This window comes from Poromitra crassiceps (genome assembly GCF_964638095.1).
Source record: "Poromitra crassiceps genome assembly, chromosome: 14".
In the NCBI taxonomy this organism is placed as follows: Eukaryota; Metazoa; Chordata; class Actinopteri; order Beryciformes; family Melamphaidae; genus Poromitra; species Poromitra crassiceps.
This window is the reverse complement of record NC_139633.1, coordinates 5,460,571-5,465,570: the sequence shown is the minus strand read 5'-3', so window position 1 is coordinate 5,465,570 and position 5,000 is coordinate 5,460,571. Positions and strand designations below refer to the sequence as shown.

Below are 5,000 nucleotides of genomic sequence, written 5' to 3'. Positions count from 1 at the left end.
GGACACAAACACATGCACTACGCAGAGAACAGATGGGCTACATTATATACAGTATGTGTGACGCTAACGCTATCAACCTCTCCTCTGCTTCTCTGCATTCTGATCACTCACTTATTTCCTCTCTTTCCCTCTCCTCACCTTGTGTCACCTTCTCTCCACTGCCTCGTCTTCCTCTCTCTCTCCACTGCCCTCTGCCTCGTCTTCCTCACTCTCTCCACTGCCCTCTGCCTCGTCTTCCTCTCTCTCTCCACTGCCCTCTGCCTCGTCTTCCTCTCTCTCTCCACTGCCCTCTGCCTCGTCTTCCTCTCTCTCTCCACTGCCCTCTGCCTCGTCTTCCTCACTCTCTCCACTGCCCTCTGCCTCGTCTGCCCCTCAACTATCGCCTTATTATTCCCTTCACTCTCAAGCCTTAACTCATTCCCCCCCCTCTTTCACCGTCTAGTCCATTACAGTAAATCTCTATCGGAAAACAAATAATATAAGACAATTGCGGTATCTCTCTCTCTCTCTCTCTCTCTCTCTCTGTCTCTCTCTCTCTCTCTCTCTCTCTCTCTCTCTCTCTCTCTCTTCATTCTCCTCTGGTTTTCCTGGGTTTTCGTTACCCTTGCCACCTGTTTCCAAAGTCAGATAGCATCAGTATGCGTGTGTGTGTGTGTGTGTGTGTGTGTGTGTGTGTGTGTGTGTGTGTGTGTGTGAGCAGCAGCAGGGAATGTGACCACACACTAATCAGGCCCAAGGATTACAGTACGACCCTTGACTGCTCGCCCATCCCTCAGCTCCACCACGGGAGGCTGTGGATGCAGGATACCCAGACAGGGGTTATAAGAGGGGGCAGTATACCCAGACAGGGGTTATAAGAGGGGGCAGTATACCCAGACAGGGGTTATAAGAGGGGGCAGTATACCCAGACAGGGGTTATAAGAGGGGGCAGTATACCCAAGCAGGGGTTATAAGAGAGGGCAGTATACCCAGACAGGGGTTATAAGAGGGGGCAGTATACCCAGACAGGGGTTATAAGAGAGGGCAGTATACCCAGGCAGGGGTTATAAGAGAAGGCAGTATACCCAGACAGGGGTTATAAGAGAAGGCAGTATACCCAGACAGGGGTTATAAGAGAGGGCAGTATACCCAGACAGGGGTTGTAAGAGAGGGCAGTATACCCAGACAGGGGTTATAAGAGGGGGCAGTATACCCAGACAGGGGTTATAAGAGAGGGCAGTATACCCAGGCAGGGGTTATAAGAGAGGGCAGTATACCCAGGCAGGGGTTATAAGAGAAGGCAGTATACCCAGACAGGGGTTGTAAGAGAGGGCAGTATACCCAGACAGGGGTTGTAAGAGAGGGCAGTATACCCAGACAGGGGTTATAAGAGAAGGCAGTATACCCAGACAGGGGTTATAAGAGGGGGCAGTATACCCAGACAGGGGTTATAAGAGGGGGCAGTATACCCAGGCAGGGGTTATAAGAGAGGGCAGTATACCCAGGCAGGGGTTATAAGAGGGGGCAGTATACCCAGACAGGGGTTATAAGAGGGGGCAGTATACCCAGACAGGAGTTATAAGAGGGGGCAGTATACCCAGACAGGAGTTATAAGAGGGGGCAGTATACCCAGACAGGGGTTATAAGAGGGGGCAGTATACCCAGACAGGAGTTATAAGAGAGGGCAGTATACCCAGACAGGGGTTATAAGAGGGGGCAGTATACCCAGACAGGGGTTATAAGAGAGGGCAGTATACCCAGACAGGGGTTATAAGAGGGGGCAGTATACCCAGACAGGAGTTATAAGAGAGGGCAGTATACCCAGACAGGGGTTATAAGAGGGGGCAGTATACCCAGGCAGGTGTTATAAGAGAGGGCAGTATACCCAGACAGGGGTTATAAGAGGGGGCAGTATACCCAGGCAGGGGTTATAAGAGAGGGCAGTATACCCAGACAGGGGTTATAAGAGAGGGCAGTATACCCAGACAGGGGTTATAAGAGAGGGCAGTATACCCAGACAGGGGTTATAAGAGAGGGCAGTATACCCAGACAGGGGTTATAAGAGAGGGCAGTATACCCAGACAGGGGTTATAAGAGAGGGCAGTATACCCAGACAGGGGTTATAAAAGAGGGCAGTATACCCAGACAGGGGTTATAAAAGAGGGCAGTATACCCAGACAGGGGTTATAAAAGGGGGCAGTATACCCAGACAGGGGTTATAAAAGGGGGCAGTATACCCAGACAGGGGTTATAAGAGAGGGCAGTATACCCAGACAGGGGTTATAAGAGAGGGCAGTATACCCAGACAGGGGTTATAAGAGGAGGCAGTATACCCAGACAGGAGTTATAAGAGAGGGCAGTATACCCAGACAGGGGTTATAAGAGGGGGCAGTATACCCAGACAGGGGTTATAAGAGAGGGCAGTATACCCAGACAGGGGTTATAAGAGGGGGCAGTATACCCAGACAGGGGTTATAAAAGAGGGCAGTATACCCAGACAGGGGTTATAAAAGAGGGCAGTATACCCAGACAGGAGTTATAAGAGGGGGCGGTATACCCAGACAGGGGTTATAAAAGAGGGCAGTATACCCAGACAGGGGTTATAAAAGAGGGCAGTATACCCAGACAGGAGTTATAAGAGGGGGCGGTATACCCAGACAGGGGTTATAAAAGAGGGCAGTATACCCAGACAGGGGTTATAAGAGAGGGCAGTATACATGTATCCAGACAGGGGTTATAAGAGAGGGCAGTATACCCAGACAGGAGTTATAAGAGAGGGCAGTATACATGTATCCAGACAGGGGTTATAAGAGGGGGCAGTATACCCAGACAGGGGTTATAAGAGGGGGCAGTATACCCAGACAGGGGTTATAAGAGGGGGCAGTATACCCAGACAGCGGTTATAAAAGGGGGGTGTATATGTTAGATTCTCTAAGGCATTCTCTAAGGCATAACAGCCTGTTGGCCATCAGCAATAAGTGACAATTTAGAGCCTAAGAAGGAGACAGTTGGGGAAGCCGTGTGGACTGGAGGCGGTGTCCAAAACTAATGGTGAGATTCTAGGTGCCAGCAGCGATGAAAAGGGCCAAAGTGGAAGCAGCAGCCACATTTCATGGTAGTTCTCAGCGTCCTTCTTAGCATGCAGGTGCCTGCTCACGTCCCCCTGACTCCAGTGTGCAGCCAGCCAAGCACACAATGTAAACTGGGACTCCAAACAAGGATCTGGTTTGGCCGTGTGTATTTCACCTGTACCAGTTTGTATTGCAAACAATCAAGATCTAGATTAAGCTCTGCTATCATCAGCTTTCAGAACTACTTTAAATGTGGTAGAGATGATTGAGAAAGCTTGCATTCAGCCAGCGTTTGTTGACACAGTATGTGATGGTTAGTCTGTAGGGTCACAGTTGTAACACAGTGCAGCCCTTTGCTACTTGTAACTCTCTACTGTTTGAACAGTATTCTGCAGTGTATTCACCTTATGTAGCCACGCCCATTTGACCCGGTTGTGTGGCCGTATCAAAACTTCCGGCTAGAAATAAAATAAAATAAAATGGCTGGCTGCTCCAATATCATCTAACTCTGAATTAACTAGACAATTGTATGTAACATACCAAATAAAAGCAAACGGCAATGTCTAAGAATGCAACGCCATGTAACTGGCTCGTTAAGTCTCGCATTCCAGGGAATTACGTTTACGTCTGCGGGTCTTTATTAACGTTAATGGCTCGAGCGCAACTCGGAGGAGAGAAAACTATCTGAAGCTTTCTTTGTTGGTGTCCAGGTATGTTTTACAAGAAAGTGCTCGTCATTGTCGACGATAATGTTATCTGACCTGGCTAACAGTGGATACTCGCTTGCTTGCTGTGTACCGGCTCAAAGTAGTAGGCTACATTCTTTATTTTACCCTCTGCACTGTCCGCTCCAAAAACAACTCTCTTATTTTGCGCTGTGACCGCCGGAAGTGTTAAAAGGACCCAGAAGAATTTGGCACCACTGTAAGGTCTGAACATAAGGTGAATAGCCTCCTGCGCAGCTGGTTGAACACTGAAATAATAATGTGGCTAATATCTTTCCACTGGAATCATGGAGAATCATTTTAACATACCTAAATGAACGTTCACCTTATCACTGACAGTTCCCCCTGGGATTAATTATATCACTCTGCCAAGACACTTATCCACCTTGTATCAAGCACACCTCTTTCTCACTCCTCCGCCCTGCCTATTGCTCGATCTGTCTTTCTCTGTCCCTCTCTCCTTCTGTCTCTCTCGCTTTCTCTGTCTCTCTCTCTCCTCTCCTCTCCTCTTCTACCTCTGGCCAATTCTGTAGGCCTATCTGTCTAAATTAACAGGCATAACGCTAGGCCATAATTACACATCTGTGTCTGATAAACTTGATTCATCAGGGACTTCAGTCGCGCTGCCTCACCTCCGGGGGCCTTACCTCCAGATCTCATCACTGTTAGCACTGCATTACCCGCATTAGCATCTCGGCTATTATCTATATGATTAGCCGCGGGTGAGCTAGCTGGCTGGAGATTCGCAACAGAGCAATTTGGCTGCCGGGCCCCAGGCTAATGGCAGCTAGTCAGTCATTAACCACAGACCCACAGATAGCTATGCTGACAGGTTAATTACAGCTGGTTAGCAGAGGTTAGCAACAGTTTGTGCCTCGTGTGAAGTGCCGGATCCCTCGTGGCAATACGGTTTGTGCAGTGTGTCAGGTGATTTGTCAGGCCGCGTGTTTCCCCATCTGGGAGAAAATTACCCTTAAATAGGAAAAAGAAGAAGAACATATAGCTAAGGCAGAGGAAATGGAACGTAGATGATGAGGGGAGGAATGGAGATATGAGAGAGTTACAGGGATGCGAGTATTAGTGGATAGAGGGATGGAACATTATTATAGCAAAAAGGCCTGAACATCACCAGGTAATTTTGTTTCATTTTCACTTTTACGCCACAGGGCAGGAAAAATCCGGTTGCTCGAATTTACATGTGCTGTCCTTGTATTCAAACAACTGT

At 48.5% G+C, this 5,000-nt stretch overlaps 1 protein-coding gene across 1 annotated transcript in view; it reads left to right on the top strand.

Annotated features, from left to right (window-relative positions):
* Window positions 1–5,000, top strand: part of mdga1 (MAM domain containing glycosylphosphatidylinositol anchor 1) — a gene marked incomplete at both ends in the record, with an annotated part of 213,739 nt that overhangs the window by 137,396 nt on the left and 71,343 nt on the right. The gene's annotated exons all lie outside the window — the stretch shown is intronic.